The sequence below is a fragment of the Tetrao urogallus genome (genome assembly GCF_951394365.1).
Source record: "Tetrao urogallus genome assembly, chromosome: 1".
Lineage (NCBI taxonomy): Eukaryota > Metazoa > Chordata > Aves > Galliformes > Phasianidae > Tetrao > Tetrao urogallus.
The window spans coordinates 155,751,832-155,770,606 of NC_136813.1; positions in this window are offsets into that span (position 1 = coordinate 155,751,832).

Genomic DNA, 18,775 nt, shown 5'->3' on the forward strand with positions numbered 1-18,775 from the left:
AACACAATACTTCTAATGTTTATAGCTTTCTGTAAGAACTCATTTTCCCTTGAAACACTTAAACAAAATTCTTTTTTAATCCAACATCGGTATGAAACCCTGCATGACTGCTAACAAGAATTCAGTGGGGTGCCAAGCAGGGTGGCTACAGCTCTTCTGTTCTCTGAAGCAAACTTAAGAGCAGTGTCAGGGCTGGCACATCAGTGGAACTCTGAGGCTCTCTGTAAGCCAAAGTACTGCAAACTCACTGCCTGCTTTGGGAAAATGGAAAAATCTGCACAAAAGAAACTGGGGTAAATCTCACTTATCTCTCTACCTCAGAAGCAATAATACAAGCATCTTGGATAAATAAATCTTGCACTGCAAGCAGATTCAATCTGCAGAAAGGAAGATTATCAGAAGCTGCTGTAGAAAGTGTTAGCATCTCACTAACTGTATTTGACTGGGAGAAATGACAAGAGCCTGAAATATGTATTTGAGAATGTAACATTGAAAACTGATCAGGGAAAGCATGGTGAAGGTGTGGGTGGAAATGAAGTGACACTGCCAGGATTGCATAACAGCCACGAGTCCTCCTCACAAGGAGTTGAAGACCTAACTTCAACTACTTTGTTGAACTCAACTTTGTTGTTGGCCTAACAACAAAGCCAAATGAGTAAAGAGAGTGGACAAAAGTGATTTTTCTCTGCCTGCAAACTGGTTATCTTTAGAAGTGTTCACAAGACCACACTGTTAAGTTTACCTCTGCTCTTTGGAACAGTGACTCATGATTGTCAACTGAACATGAGAAAATATCTCTAAGCCACATTTCTGCAGACTTCAGTAGAAGATTCAACTCTGTCAAAGATCTCCCATAAAGCCTAGAGCAGCAGTGCAAATCACAGAATCACCAAGGTTGGGAAAGACTTCCAAGATCATCTTGTCCAATCACGCATCTACCACCAGAATTTCTTCACTAAGCCATGTCTCTTAAACCATCTAAACATTTCTTGAATACCTCCAGGGAAAGTGACTTGATCATGTGCCTAAGCAACTCATTCCAGTGCCTGACCACTTTTTTGGAGAATAAATTTTTCCTAATATCCAACCTAAACCTCCCCAGTGCAACTTGAGGCCATTCCCTCTTATCACAAGGGAGAAGAGGCTGACCCTCACCTTGCCACAACTTCCTTTCAGGCAGTTGTAGAGAGTGGTAAGGTCTCGCCTGAGCCTCCTCTTCTCCAGACTGTACAATCCCAGTTCCCTCAGCTGCTTCCCATAAGACTTGTGCTCCAGATCCCTCACCGTGTTTGTTGCCCTTCTCTGGAAACGCTCCAGAGCCCTGATGTCTTCCTTGCAGGAAGGGACCCAAAATTGAACACAGTACTCAAGGTGCAGCTTCACTAGAAGTGAGTACAGAGGGACAATCTCCTCCTTGCTCCTGCTGACAAAACTACTTCTTATACAAGCCAGGATACCAATGACCTTCTTCTCAGCTGGCTCATGTTCAGCTGAGTGTCAACCAACATATTCAGGTCCATTTCCTCTGCACAGTCTTCCAGCCACTCTGCCCCAAGCCTGTAGCATTGCCTGCGGTTTCATGACCGGTCACCAGGTGGATTTAACTCCATTCACTACCTACTCTGGGTCAGGACCTCCATACAGTTCTTTACCCAGCAAAGAGTGTACCTATCCAAGCCTTGGGCTTCTCCAGGAGAACACTGTGGAAGACAGGCTCAAAGGCTTTGCTGAAGACCGGGCAGATTACATCAACAGCCTTTCCCTCACCCACCAGGCGGGTCACCTCTTTATAGAAGGAGACAATCAGGCAGGACCCGCCTTTCATGGACCCTTAATGACTGGGCTTGATCCCCCAGTTGTTCTGCTCATGCTGTGTGATCACATTCAAGACGATCTACTCCATGACCTTCTCCTCATCCTACCTGGCACATTTACCATTTACGCATCAGATTTGATGCTTTCTAACCTGCAGGTGCAGAACAAAGTGGTCAGCACAGCATTGCAATAGGCTGCAGAGACTGGAGCTCATGAGGATGATGGCTTGTGAGGGGTTACTGCCGCCACCAGGCAGCTCAGATCAGAGATCAGTCCCAAAATATTATGAAGAAGAAAATCACTTAGGCAACATGAGAATTAAGTCACTCTGCACTACTCAATGAACTTGACAGGAAAATATCCAACTTCTATGTGGCCGCTGCATAGATAAGTTTACAGATGTTCACAATCCAAAGCAATTATACATGTTTTCATTCTGAGTTTGGTGCTCAACATTTTTATATTTACAAGCACAGTTACGCACATCCTGGTTTTGTAGGAGCCCCAGCCCACTTACCATAGCACTGCTATGGCTGAATTCCTTCCTCTTCTGCCCCAAATCAGACTTTCACCTCAATTGTGATGTGCAAGTTCACGTTCTGCATAACCTCTAGCAGAGCAATATATGAATTTGTGGACACAACACTGCTGATGAAAGCATTCCCTAGCAATTATTCTTAGCAATGAAGCATGCCACTGCTGCAGCAAATAAGGAATTCACACGCAATTTGATATTTTGTTCAGCTAAAAGCCTTCTTCTCAGAAAAAAAAAGTGAAGTGAGCCAGAGGTGGCATCTGTTTCCTGGTGTATCCTGCCATAAGCTAAAGGTTGGACAAAGCCTGTTTCTTCTATGTTTTATATCTGTAGAATTCTTTGCCAGAGGGCACAGTAGTCCACAATCATTCTTTACCAAAGAGAAGAATTGACATTAATATTTTAAAGGTCATTGAAAATGAAAATGTTCACACTAAAAGACAGACATAATGCATATAGGGCAACTTCTCAGCCCAGTCTGGTTTAACAGTTTATACTTGTTTCATCATAAAACACCAATTACCTAATCCCAGTAAGTATGGGGGTATGTAATGGCAGAATTTCTCTTTCTACTTCTCTAGTCAGAGACTGTATGGCATTACAGTACTAATTCAGTGCGAGCAGAAACTCCCAGGATAAACATATAGCAGATGGTTGGAACTGCAACATACATGCTGCATTCATTCACCCCTTCATTATTCAGCCTGAAGTCCCTCATGACTAAACTGTAATTTTCAGGAAATTGTGATGATAATTGTAGGTAAATTAACAAAAATAAAACCTTATGCAAATGAACTTCATCCATAAAATATGATTCTTCTTGGAGCTCTTTTTTAAAACAACTGATCCTCTTCTACATGCAGATACGAGCAGCTAAAAATAAATACACAAACACTACAATTACAGGAACATAAAAGCACACGATGGTGGCGTTGCACACAACAGGGTCCATTGCCTGCACCCCTCTCTTCTCAAAATCACCCCTTTGGTTGAGAGAACTGTAATTAGGGCCTGGAGATTTGTTACCATGTCACTTGAATGAATCGATCTGCCTTGAAGCTGAGAAAAAGGGTAGACTTGTAGAGTGAAAAATGCTCTAAAAGACCAACCTTTAGTGGGTTTTGCAGTCAGCAAAACACTATCTCACAAGACTGAAGCATCATGACACCTACAAATAGAAACTTGTTTAAAACTAAGCACAGGCTAAAGCAAAGTGGAAGTTTTGTTACATGTAACAAAAACAAAAACAAAAAAAAACAAACAAAAAAACCCAACAAACAAACAAACAAACAAACAAAAAAAAACCAGTGTTTCAAGCCAGTTTGAGAGTTTCATTTCATGGAACAGAGAGAAAAAGAGCTTTTGTACATGCATATTATTAAGTTAGTCAAAATTTAATTCTGTGATCCATAACAATGGAAATTTAACAGCAGAATTACAGCTCAGAAGGAAAGAGATGTAAACATAGTCTAGTATCTGGAAAACAATAGTGGAAAGAACAAACAGCATTTTATAATGTTAACTGCTGAAATGAAGGCATATAAAAAAGTGTTCCTTCTCCTGTAAGCAATTTTTCTTGGGCCAGGATGTTATAGAGGCTTATTTTGACAGTAAAGCTACATACCTATAGGGCAAATCATGGTAAAATAAAATTCTGCAACAGAAAGAGAGTAATAAATCACCATGTCCATCAACTCTGTGTGCAGAGTGTCTGCTCTCTCTGGCATATTTTGAAGTGCCCTATTTATTGAAGGAAATGATTATGCAGGAGTCTGCCACATATCAAATACTGTGATAGACAGACACACACATTGAGTTACTAAGCATTGCTAACAAAGCCTCAATTTGTGCCAGAACTTCATGTTTACTTAAATTTCATCATTTTAGCAGACACAGAAGTTGATCATAATTGTTATCATAGATAACTTAATTTTTGCCCATTTTTCCATCAAAAAGTCCAACCCTTTCTTTGCTATGGAAGTTGGTCTTTAAACAGTTGCTCGAATTAACACAGCATGACTGAGGAAAACACTGCTTTACTTTTAAAGGAAATTCTAAACTGAAATAGAATCACGAAGCAGCAGTCAGAAACCAAATGGCACTTAACTTACTACAGAATTATCTTGTAAATGAAATAATCAATCAAAAAGAGGAAAAGAGAAAAACACTCTGAATGCTGCTGATTCACTCCAAATGTGTTTCATGGATTAGTCATAGAATACCACACACAACACTGAATCAATCTTACATTTTCAAGAACACGTATCATTACCTTCTGGTTTTAGCAAACCTTATTCTAGCACGTTACCTGTGTCAAAGAGAAACAAATAAAGGTTCTAGAAACAATCTGACTAGAAGCAGTCAGACTTCAATAAGAACTTCATCTCTAAAAGACCAGAAAAAAAATGTACGTATGTATAAATCCAAAACTAGAACTCACTTTGAAATTTTCCTTATGTAGATAAGATGGACTTTCAGAAACAGAAAAGATACAAGAGACTCACCATCATACATACAGAAGAATTATTTGTATACAACCAATGTGTAGTAATACTGTAAAACATCTCCTAGTTCTAAATGCACACTGTCAGATACTCAGGCAACAGTTTCGCAAGTGCTTGAAACACAAACCTATACTCAAAAGACTTTTCCTGGCTTCCACAAATCCCCATTACAGTAAGTAGTCTTGGCAACATTGAAGCACAATCCCATTTAGAAATTCAGGATCTGGATCATGCATCCCATTATTTCCTTAGGACAATACTGGCTGAGAAAACTGAACCCAGGTCTCCCACAGATGAAGCTGGTGCCCAGATTCATGAGTTACTTGTGGTATGAAGGATGCTTCACTATAGTATTAGTTTCAGTAATTACTTGAGCCCATTCCAAACATCTTCCTATTGCTCAGAGGTTCAAGATTTATAAATGCTTTGGAAACTTGAGTGGCAACTCATTTCACTGATCATAGCAAGAAACAGGAAATAATTTGCTGTCCAAATGTTTTGCAGGTGCCCAGCTTAAGGAGTTCCCTTTAATCTTATCATGCTCATATTCAACACCACATGCTGCTTAAAACACTCATTTACAACTAGACCCAGATTCACAAAGAATCTAACCAGATGGGCACATCATTCTGCTGAGCACAACTTTCAGCTTTAATATAGCAGGCAAAGGTACAATTCCCTATTCTGCTTGACTTGGAGCATACGCACTGGAAAAGCTACAGAATTTCTGATTCTGCATATAAATGAGGGTTTTGGTTGCTGCACAGAGAAGGAAGTGATCTAAAAATAGAGCAACGAAGGAAATCATACAGATTAATCTTGGAAAGTATTGACTTAACTCTACCACAGCTTTTTATGAAAACTACATGAAAGGAGAGCTATGTGAAAGGAGAAAATGGCCATCACACTAACCAACATCAATGGAGACACTCAAGAAGAAAGGTCAGTCAAGGGCAGAAAGTTAAGCTGCCAATAAATTTAATCTCCCCCCTCAAAATCTTGTACATAAGAATGCAAACAAATGTTAAAACACTTTTTTTTTTTTTTTTTTAGGCTTAAGCAATTTCAAAGTTGGAGGATTTGGATCACTTTATGCCTCAAATAACAGTCATACATCTACCGTACAATCAGTGCTCAGCACAAGACAGTTCTGAAAACACAAATGTACAGTATTTCGAAGATTCCCTCCTTCACCTGTCACTACTTTGCATGATTGACACTAGTTTGAAAGAGCAATGTATCATCTACTAATCACAGTTTGATGCTTTTAAATCGATTTAAAACAATAAACATTTCTTTTGATAAGAAAGCAAAGAAAGAATATTGGAAAATATACTATTTAACTACTTCTCATTGAGATTCTTTTTACAGAAGGCAAAAACTAAAGCTATGCATTTGTTAAGCTCTCAATACCAAAAATCCATGAATCTCAGAATTCTCAGTACCTGATCACTGCCAGCTGACATTCCCTTTTCAATGAACATTCCAAAACAGCAGAAGACAGAAAAAGGAAGATGTACTGATCTTCACAGATATTACGGGTGCCGCTTCTGTGCCAAAATCCACTCCCAGCACTGCCCACATGAAAGCTGCTTCATTCTGAACTGTTTGTACCAACGGCCTATTTCATAAAATCTCTTGATCTCATAGCTTCTCTTTTAAAATATGGCCACAGTCCCCAAAAATAAACTCAGAAACCCACAAAAACAACAACAGCAAAAAAGAAATAGATAAAAGAAACTTATGTTTAAATACTAAATTTACCCAAATTCAAGATGACAACATCAAATTTAAAACAATTCCATAGGCCTTCATTGTTTGCTTAGAACAATAATTTTTAAAACTAGAGACTAACAATTTAGTCCTTGTATTTTATGATATAGGAGGCATCTATAATGAAGGAACAAAATGTTTAATTGTCAAAGATCTTTTATGTTGTCACACAGTTTTAACAAAGGAAGCCACTAAATGTTTTCTTTTAACCACTGTACATTACCAGGAAGAACTACATTTCTTCATCCTGTGCATATCTCCTTCCTTGTAGGGTTAATGTCTACAAGCAACAAGAATAAATACTGAATATTGATTCCCTCTGTTTCAAATGCAGAGGCATTTTGAATTAAGTGAGGAAAAAAAGGCCTCCACAATTATTTGGATAAATAAGGTGAATGCATTGCATGCAGGAAATGAATAGCAGTTCGCAGTGCGGATTCATGATCCACAAAAACACTGCAACTAACACAGTTTGCTTAGAAGTACAACAGCGAGTTAGAAGATGAGACAAAAAGTAAAGTATGAATTGGAAAGTGGAAGACAAAACAACTCCTGCTGTCATTAGGCAGCAGGGTCATTTTTACTGAGGGCAGGTAAACCATCAGGAAATGTGAAAGCACTGCTAGCATTGCAATGGCTGTCTTGGAAGCTATCCATATAAGAGAGAGATAAATAGTTTGCTGAAAGAGTGAATTATGTTACAGATATTCATCATATTACCATCTTTTCATTAACAATGAGGTTTTCAATCTGTAAGCTCTTCCACCCATATCCCTACATGACGAGACACAGATGGAAAGCACTCCAGGACAGTGGGAGCCAGGCGCAATGACTGCAACCTGGGACCACTGTTTCTTAGCTGGGGCACAGCAGTGGTGACAGTCCCATAGATTCCCAGGAATCAGGCTATGGGCAGGGACAAGAGGCCTCAGGGCCAGGACCTGTATGGGGAACTGCTGCCAGTGATGCTGCTCCAGCCAGATCCTTATCCTCAGTCACAGACTGCTGGGCTCACCTCGTGCCACATGCCCCACATCAGCTTGGCAAGCCCTATTTTCTCTGGCTGCTGTTTTAGGAAACATGGCTCCTGAAGAAAAGCAGATGCTGAAGGTCCCAGGGTAGAGGAGAGGCCTAACAGACCTCTGCTGCAACTGGCATGGGGAGGATGTGCAATGGGGCAACACAGCTCACCAGCCAAATGCATTCTTCCCCTCAGCGACACCACTAGCCACCTGCAGGTCTTCTGTGGTGGAATGAAAAAGGTCATTATTGAAGAACATCTAACAGCAGAAGAGAATTAGAAGCAATGGCTGAGGGACCTCTTCAGCTCTGCTTCTATTTCCTGCAGCAGCCCATGCAGAGCATGCAGGCCCCTATGTCCACTATTACTTTGCCCATTTCTGCACATCCTTTATTAATCTCCCACTTGTTTGTGCCTGACACAGTAAGGCACATATTGTTTACATTCATTCCCTGACTAATTACACTGAAACCAGAAAATTTATGTTTGGGGGGAAGATTGTTCTATGCCTGTGTGCACTTTTTTTTTTCCTTTAAATCAGACATTCTCTGATTTTAATTTTACTTACTTATTTTTTAAATGGTTAGACATGCAGCCAAGCCCAGGCTACAAAGCTAACCTCAGCATACTCAGTGCCTATGGAGCTTTATGTTTTCCTTACCTTCATGGACTAAGTAACAATATAATCTTCACAGTAACAGTTATTCAATGGTATCAGCAGGATCTGCGGTGACAGGACAAGGAGAAATGGCTTCAAGCAAGGGTGTAGATATAGGTTAGATGTAAGGAAAATATATTTTACAGTGAGGGCGGTGAGGCACTGGAAGAGGTTGCCTACTGTATACACAAGGCTGATGCCCCATCCCAGGAGGCTTCTGAGGTGAGGCTGGACAAGGCTGTGGGCAACCCGATCTAGCTGGGTTGTCCCTGTTCATTGCAGAAGCATTGGACTAGATGGCCTTCAGAGGTCCCTTCTAACTCTAAATATTCTATGATGCTATGATTTGGTAGGAGTACCAAATGCCTCAGAATGGGTAGATAAGAACATCTGTTTTGACTACATAGACACTTATATAAATTGTAAAAGCAAAATTGCAGACAAAGGTTTCGGCCACATGAATTTAGCTTGCAATATGCTGGCCAAATATTTGCTACATAAACATCTGTAATACCATGTAAATCAAGTAAATCACGTGTTGAGAGGAATAACTGCTAATTTCTCATTTATTGCTCCCTTCCCACCCCCTACGTGTTTAAAGTGAGATTCTTAATAAGCCTGACATTTAGTTACACGAAAGAAATGCTATGCAATTGGAAAAATGAATCGTACCTTAAAACAAACAAACAAAAAACTTGACCTAGTCCCAAAAGGATAACAAACAGACAAGTATTTGTAAACTAAATTACAGACAGGGCACAAGAGTTTGAGTTCTGCAAATACATCTATCAACTTGGTAGCTGTGACTTAAAAACTTATGCAATACCATTTCTCCTTGAAAGGGAAGATACAATGAAAGATACATCGAAGATACAATGGAAAATATTTGTGCATTTCATAAAACCTAAAACAAGCATTTGGATGGGCAACCACATGCTTTGTGTCCTGTCGCAGGTCACCTGGTCTTGCTTCTTCAAAGACACTAAACAGCCAGAGCAGATCATGTTTTCAATAGCCAATCAAACTCCCAACCCTCAATCTATAATAAGAAGGAAAGTGTCTGATAAAAAGCAATACCGTTAAATGAAATTGGAAAGCAAGGTAAATTACAACTTCTCTTCAACAAGTTATGCAGTCAGTTACAGAGACTCTCGAGAAGCAAGGTAAACAGAGAAGGCTATCCAATGAATACTCAATGAAATTCCACAGAGGCAATTATTGCTCTAGAATTGTCACCTATTAGTTTCAGGTGTGAACTGAGGCCCAAAGGGCAGCCATCATATCTTCAAAATTCAAACGTTTACAAAAAACAAATCTCAGTACCACAGAATCACAGAAACACCAAGGTTGGGAAAGACCTACAAGATCATCCAGTCCAACCATCCATCTATCACCATAGTTCTCACTAAACCACGTCCCTCAACACAAAATCCAAATGTTCCTTGGACACCTCCACGGTCGGTGACTCCACCACCTCCCTGGGCAGCCCATTCCAGTGCCTGACCACCACCACCACCAGTTGGAAACTGCTTCAATTTTATTTATTTGTTTGTTTTTTTAAACAGATAAATAATCCTTTATTTTCCCTTCACTCTCATCATAGGTCACAATAAATCATTAAGATAATCCAGAAAATTTAGAATTTTCCACAGGTAATAAATAGTGTATTCTCAGCTAAAGTACATTGCTTGTACAAATGCATTACAAAGTAGCATTAGGTTTAAAAGCAGTAAGTATAGTCTGATTAACACGGAATTAACACGACACTGTGAAGACACAAGAGACTCTTCACTGCTTCAAGAAACTGTATGAAGTGATTCCAGATTAAGTCCCCAGTAGTTTTCCATCCCTCCAACATTGGCAACAATGTCTAGAATTCAAATTTATGTATTAAGAGGTTTTTGATAAACCTTTGCTCACAGATGCAAACGGTGGTGTTTTTTTTTTTCATAAAACCATCAGACACAGATCTCACAATGAAGAGAATTCACTAATTCCATAATCTTCAAATAAGAAGATATGAGTAAAGGGGGAGAACCCAAACAAATTTTAAATCTCTGAATGTGTGAACTGCATACACATTTAATAACTGAATTTAAGGAGAGTTCCCACCTATTTGAAGATAAGACATAATTTAATATGCCACTCAGTAAAGATACAATAACCAGTGGCTGATGGATCTGGGTTTTTTTTGTTTGTTTGTTTTTGTTTTTTAATATTTCGCTTCAAACTTTGATATAATAGATTACTATTCATTTAGTTAAAATGTTATTGTTGTTTCTGTGATGAGTAATCCTTTTTGTATGGTTTCAGCGGTGGGCATCTGTGCTGTGGTAAATATACATGCATTATTCCTCTTGCAATATCAAAGGGGATATTTAAACATACAGTAGGTCTGTATTAATGCTTCAGTTGAAAACCAAAGAAACAAAGAATTACATGCATGAGTTGTCTGTTACCACAGTCACCTGCACAAAATGTAGAAACAGACTCTACTGTAATTCTGTTAATATCTTTGACAATTATTTTCAGAGATTTTCAATGTTTTGTCATCAAGTATGCAAAAGGAAGATTCTGCATTTGAAAGATACTTTGAAAGAATGTATTTTTTATTTTAAAACAATCTGCTTAATTGATCTTCTGAAGTTTACTTGAAACTTAAGAAATAAAATCCTATTTCTAAAACATCTGCATTGCTTTAAAATTTGAAGTTGGTATGCAGTCCAACAAGTCATTAAGTAACACACAAAGTTGAACTTCATTCACTATATATAATTGCCTCCAGATCTTGTTTTGCCTATTTGCATTTCTTCCTAATTTTGAAAACAAACATGTAATCACGTTGGGTAAGGGTGTCTCCCTTTACCCCACATCATGAATTACCATTCTTCCCGACAGAAGGAAAGGAAGTCAGTAATAAAATTGGTCACTGATCGTAATCAATGGATTATTTGGTTCCTCAGATTTTTCTGAAGTTTTTGCAATGTTCTGTAACTATACGGTATTGAAAGAACAATACCACTGCCAAAAACATGCCAAGAGGAAAAATAAGCCTGCATTTAGTGCTCGACAGCTGAAGTTCATTCCAGCTTCTAAAGAGACTGAACAAGACATCTTGTGCAGTAGAAAGGAAATATATGCCTCTTTCAGAGTTCTGTATCACAATTCTGATGAAAAATCAAAGCTCATTCTAGATATGAAACAGCCAAAGGTAACATCTCCCTGAAGGGTCTGGATTTCCAACTCACAGAAGTGGAGGAGCTTCCATACATGGGAAATTTATCATTACTAACTTATTTGTAGATAAATTTTTTAACATTAATTCCATTCACAACAGAAGGTTGGAAAAGAAAAGAAGAGTTGGAAGTCCATGAGATTTCAGCTCTGCTGGCCAAAACAGCATTAGGTGTTCCTAATCAGATCCTCAACACATACTTTACACTTCACATCTTGTTTTGCTAAAGACAAAAGCTGTATGCCCACTGATTTCAAGTAATCCTTGATATGTCTTTCACCTTTCTGACAATGGCACAAAAATTATAATAACAACATATTTGTTTCTGTATAAGTCTGTCGAACAAGACTTGCTAAGACCTCTTATAGCCCATTCAGAAAGCAGAAAACTGACTAAAGTTAATAAATGACCCTCTGAGGGGGAGGTAAAAAGGGGGATTTATTATTATTATTTTAGAAATTCAGATTTACCTTGCAAATTTAAAGATTCTGGTTACAACTGTGACACTAACAATCCTGAAAAGTTATTTCAAACACTAGAAGTCAGGCTTAAAGTGTTAAAACCAAATATGATTTTCTATACCAAGCAGCTTTTACTTTTTTGGCACACTATTTGATACATGAATGTATGATTATACATAAAGGTATGATTATGGGTACTGAAAAGCAACTTACTGGAGCTTATTAAATCACAACAGACTTCCTGGATAAGGCAATGCAGGAGATGAGCCCCTAAACAAACAGCGACTCTCCTCTAGACTTGCCCCAAAAACTCCATGTCCTTCTTACGTTGTGGACCTCAGAGATGAAAACAGTACTGCAGGTACTCACTCATGACAGGGTCATAGAGGGTGACAATCCCCATCCCCACCCTGCTGACCATTCTTCTTTAGATGCAGACTAGGATATGGCTGGATTTTGGGGCTACCAGCACATTGCCAGCTCATGTCAAGTGTTTAATCCACTAGCACCTCCAGGTCCTTCTCCAGAGGACTACCCTGAATCCATTTGTTTCCTAGCCTATATTCATGTTTGGAACTGAACTGTCCCGGTTTATATGCAGGATCTTATGCTTGCTTTTGTTGAACTTCATGAAGTTCTGGTGGGCCCGCATCTCAAGCTTGTCAAGGTCCCCCTGGATGGCATCCCTTCCCTCCAGCATGTCAGCTGGACCACTCAGCTTGGTGTCATCAGCAAACTTGCTGAGGTTGCACTCTGTCCCAATATCCTCCAGTATAGAGAAGGATGCTGAGCTTTTGGAGAGGCTACTGAGAGAGCTTTCTGGAGGAGGGCCACAAAGATGATCAAAAGGATAGCGCACCTCTCCTACGAAGAAAGGTTCAAGGAGTTGGGCTCGTTTAGTTTGGAAAAAAGAAGGCTCCAAGGGAAACCTCACTGCAGCCTTACAGTCTGACTTTTTACAAGGTTTGACAGTGATGGGAAAAGGGGGAATGGCTTTAAGCTATAGGAGGGGAACTTTAGATTAGATATTAGGTGGAAATTTTTTACTCAAAAGGTGGTGAGGTGGTAGGACAGGCTGTCCAGAAGAAGCTGTAGATGCCTCATCTCTAGAGGCATTCAAGGCCAGATAGGATGGGGCCCTGGGCAGCCTGATCTAGTGGTTGGCAACCCCGCCCATGGTAGGGAGGTTTGAACTTTAAGGTCCTCTCCAAGCTAAGCCATTTTATGATTCTAAGATTCTATGATTGCTGGTCTCAACATCGAGCCCTGAGGAACACCACTTGTCACTGGTCTGTACCTGAACACTGAGCTGTGGACCATAGCTCTTTAAGAGTAGCCAACCGACAGGTAGCCATTAAACCCAAATCTGTCCAATTTGGAGACAACAATATTGGGCAGAACAGTGTGAAATACTTTGCACAAGTCGAGATAGATAACATCAGTTGCTCTTATCTATGAAAGCCATAGCAGAGTTTTCAGGGTATGTTCCACAATATCGCTGGGCATAGGAGTGAGAATGGCTGGCTGAAAGATGCACTCAGCAAACAGCATTCTCAACTCTAGACACTTAAGTAAAAAATGTTACAGAATATTTCTGTAGAAACTCTGGCTTCTCTCTTGGAAGATGTTCAACCTTAAGCATAAGCAAACATTTCCACTTCAAATCATCATATCTGACTTACTTTTTCCTATCCTACGTACTGTGGGAAGTAACAATCATTGTGAACTATGCCTATCCACAATGAGATTAATAAATTGAATTTATTAATTTTCCATATTGCTTCAAATAGAGTGAATACATTTTGCATTAATCTATGCCTGAAAAATTGTGCATGAATAATGCATGCACTGATAACTCCTGAAATCAATCACAGAATGACTTAAACGCATTTTACTAGTGTTGGACTAACTCAGTTCACTATTGCTCCACTGAATTCCATGTAAGAAATGCCAAATTGCTCCAAATTCTACTATTATTAGCAACTAAAATTATTTTTGTACCAGGATTTCCTACTCAAGGACTATAAATTCACACAAGTTGAAAGAGAATTCCCACTGCTATTCAAGTAACTATAAAGAAATGCATATCACTGGGGAAGAATGGCAGGTCTCTTGACAGACTTAGGGATGCAAACTCAGCGGGAGAAAAGCGTGTTCCAAATCCATTATAATCCAAATTTCAGCTTTCGTAAAAGCATCTTGTGGTTGCAGGTTTGAAAGTTTTCCCCTTCAGAGAATACCTAGCAGGAGCCAAAAATGCTAAGTGCTCCAAATCCACTTCACATTATCATAACCGTGACCTCCCTGCCTCTGTCCTCCAGGTACGATTCCGAGGCATACGCCACGTGAGGAAAGCTGAAACCAAATTGATTATTCATTTGTGTTATCATCACCCCCCTTCTGGATTAATTGAGAGGCTTCTATTACATGGCGGACTTCTGCTTCACTAAATCCTGTTTGTTTTTTTTTAAAAAATTTTGGTCTCTCAGATTCAGTTTTATCCTTCTTTTTTTCCCTCTTGTGCGAGACTTATTGTCTTCCTTTTCAACTGCAACTACCACTTTTCAATACTAATCCTTTTCCAAGCAGCCTAGATTTTCACTCCTTTGTACTGAACCAGATTCTACACCATTTGATCCAGTAACTAGCTTATCTTAACTTCTAATCCCTTGCTTGCCACCTCCGCATACAACCTCAATCTTTCCCTACATAAGCATGCCATTTTCAACACACTCATTACCTCTTCCTTTGTACTTTTCACTTATTATTCTCTAGTGTATAGGATTACTACTTCCTTTTCTGTCCAATAAATCTTGCTCCCTTCATGTTTACATCTAATCTTATTTTCTCCAAATATATTTCAAGCCTTTATTACATTTAATTCATGTTTAATGCTCAGACTTTAGATGAGCTGCTGTTTTGTGTGGTGTAACAAAGAAAATCAATGATCATTACAAAGTGTACAAAAATACACAAAACAGATGTAGAACAGACTTGTTTCAATTGGTTGTATGCATTCCCCTGCCAGATCCCACATCAAGGATGACAGCTCAGGGATCTATTTTGCAGTACCGAAAGGCGTGACTATAGGAATCTTGTTCATTTTTACTTTTGTGGCCCAAACAATAGTTCACATCACTGAACAGATATTTCTTCAAAGATGTGGCTTGGAAAATGAACATTTCCTGATACACATCATACCTCGGACTGTATTATTTCAGAACAGCAGCAGGGTTACAAACATCACAGTGAAAGTAGCACAGACTGCAAGTATTTAAACCTGCATTAGTGTTAGTTTTATGCTTTTTACAGTTTCACACAAAAAGCCATGAACGACCAAATCCATTGGGGTAAGAGAGGTTAATGGCATTCATTCTCCAGACTACATACATGCATTTCCATAATCTTAAAATAGAACTGCTAGATTTTTTCCTCAACTGTAAGAATTACCATCAGATGTCTAGTGGGCAAGCACCATGTAATAGAAGCAAAAGAATACTTATCAGACTATCTTTAATGTGCAGTATTATTAGAAACAATGCAATTAAGGACAGTAATATCAGTTTCTCAAATAAATTATGTAAATTATATTATCATTTTAAAACTATAATTAAATATTCAATTATAAGAAACACAAAGGAGATTCAGCAATTACATGCCATGTCTTTGTTATGGTGAATATGTTTTAAATTAACATAGAAGCTCATTAAAACAGTTGGTTTTAAGGAATTACACAACAGTTTTACTATGTTCATCCAACAACAAAGAAGTCAGAATCACTGTATAGTAATACAAAGGGAGTCCCTTCCATCATGTTTGCTCATGCGACACTGGTCAAATAGGTGAAAACAGAAAAATGTTGTGCCACAATTTTAACTCTACTTTTTCCCCGCTGAGCTTGTTTACAGTGCAGATCCTCAAATACTGAAATACTATGACATTGAGCAAGCAGCAAAGTTTTATGCAGACAGGGACCAGAGCAAGTAGGAACTTCTTAAAATGGCTTCATCATCAAATCCATGGGCTCCTATGCAACCTAACTTGCATGTCTCACTGCTCAGGGAAACTTTTGGAAGTCTGCTCTGTAACATGGCTCTGTTATTAAGAACTACTTAGGACTTAAGCATATTCAGTAGAGCAATTTCAGGATTAACAGCCACTACACATAGAGTTCAGTTTTTACTGAGTAATCACAAAATGGCCAGGGTTGGAAGGGACCTCAAGGATCATGAACTTCCAACCCCCCTGCTGCATGCAGGGCCACCAACCTCCACATTTAATACCAGACCAGGCACCCCATCCAACCTCTCTGGGCAGCCTGTTCCAGCACCTCACCACTCTTACAGTAAAGTAACTTTCTGTGTAAAGTGTGAAAGCAAAGAACTTTCCCCTGACATCCAACCTAAATTCTCTCTCCTTCAACTTAAAACCATTTCCACTTGTCCTGCTGTTATCTATCAAAGAGTTGAAACAAAGAGTTCAAAGAGTTGAGTAAAACACCTTTTGCTTTCCCCCTTTGAAATAAAATAAGTCCAAGCAAGGTGCAAATGGCTGGAAGTTTATCCCATTAATTTCAATCCCTTCTATTCCCAACACACTACTAAATGTTTTTGAAAAACATACTAAGCAGAAGAGAAGGAAAATGGAGCTTAACTTAATTCAGTTAAAATACTTCAGCATCATAGCTTACTAAATTTCTCATTTTGTATAGCAGGAAAAGCTTGGTACAAAAAAAAAAAAAAAAAAAGTAGAGGTGAATATAAGCATTTAAGTTTTGAATAACTTCTCAACAGTTCAACTAACTTTATGAAAGTCATTCGAAGTACTGTGTTTAAGGAAAGCCCTAAAGCCTCAGTTAAAATACAGTTGGCAGTGAAAGACAACTCTGAAAATTAAGAGAAGCTGGAACTGGTAACAAAGCCCCTGCTTATTTTGGATTAGGTCATTTATAAATACTGCAGATTTAGATCACTCAAAGCAACTTCTTTTTTTCCTGCTTACTATGAATATGTCTGTTCAATGTTTCTGAGCAGAGGTTGCATTCCACTTAAATGCACCTGAATTCTATGTACAAGATGAAACAATGTGTGAAAATTACTTAAATTATACAATGTAGGTTAGTGAAAACATGGGTATAGATGTTTCCTAATACAAAAGTCTTCAGTATCTTTAAGTATTCTCCAGTATTCCCACTGTATTATCTTAAGATCAAATGCCCCTCATACCCATTATCATCATTTTCAAGAAAAAACACCACAGTTATTAACACAGTAGCCAAAATACTATTACACTATATGCAAAGATAAAAACACAATCATACTGCAGAAGGAAAAAAAGACAAATGTATGTACCCACTACAAGAACAATATAAACTTTCCAGGATTCTTAGAGAGCCTTCAATTTCATCTGACTGTGCTCAATACTTCTCCCATATTTCTTAAAGAACAGAAACTTTCAAATTCACAGAATCATAGAATGGCCTGGGTTGAAAAGGACAACAATGATCATCCAGTTTCAACCCCCTGCTATGTGCAGTGTGACCAACCAGCAGACCAGGCTGCCCAGAGCCACATCCAGCCTGGCCTTGAATGCCTCCAGGGATGGGGCATCCACAGCCTCCCTGGGCAACCTGTTCCAGAGCATCACCACCCTCTGTGTGAAAAACTTCCTCCTAATATCCAACCTAAACCTCCCCATCTCAGTTTAAAACCATTTCCCCTTGTCCTATCACTACCCACCCTCGTAAACAGCCACTCCCCCTCCTGTTTATATGCTTCTTTCCAATACTGGAAGGCCACAACGAGGTCTCCCAGCAGCCTTCTCTTCTCCAAGCTAAACAAGCCCAGTTCCCTCAACCTTTCCTCACAGGAGAGGTGCTCCAGCCCTCTGAAATTAAGACTACGATCAACACTTACTCTAACTTTGCACATTTCAAGCTACTGCTGCTGCTCTCAAAGCACCTTCTTAACTGGCTGCCAAATACACTATTTCACCTAATCTTAACTGACCATAAAGCAAACTGCCACTGAGTTCTCTTAAAATGGAATACTGTGCAAAATCCTGGCAAGTATTTTCACTCCGCATAGTTAATGCGGGCAATAGTGGCTCTCTGTTTTACATGGATGGTGACATGCCCTCAGCTGACAAGTCCCACAGCTCAGCTACCCCCATACTCTCACATTTTGTGCACTGCTTTGCATGCCTAAGGATATATCTTATAGCTTTATTCACAGACACTGATTTTTTTTTTTCCACACATCATATAATATACAGCAGAACTTGCCAGATATTTTTAGGTAAAAGAAAAATAAAGCATACTGGAAAAAAAGTTATTTTACTTTTCTTAATACTTTAGAGAGTGGTTCTTTTTGTGAGTCAAATTTAAGTTAGAGTAAAATCCAACACCTCCAAGGGTAACCTCAAGCACAACCTTAAAGAAACTCTCAACCCGCTGTGAAAATAGTTAGAAAAAGCTGGAGGAAGACCTACACAATGTCCTCGTAAGAGCCAAGCCCAAGAAGGAAAATCCATTTGATGGAAATGCCTCAGGTACTTAAGGCAAGATAATTCCCCTTTACAAAGTCAAAGGAAATAAACATATTTCTCTCATTCTGTCTTTTCTGTACTGTTTTTGCTCACCTACCTCTTATCTCACGCAAGTGATGCACTTGAATGGAAAGTTAAAAGAATTGCTGCTTTTCAGAATTTTCCACTCTGAGCTGTACACTTGAAAACATGAAGTCTTTACTTATATAATCATAAGGGAAGGATGC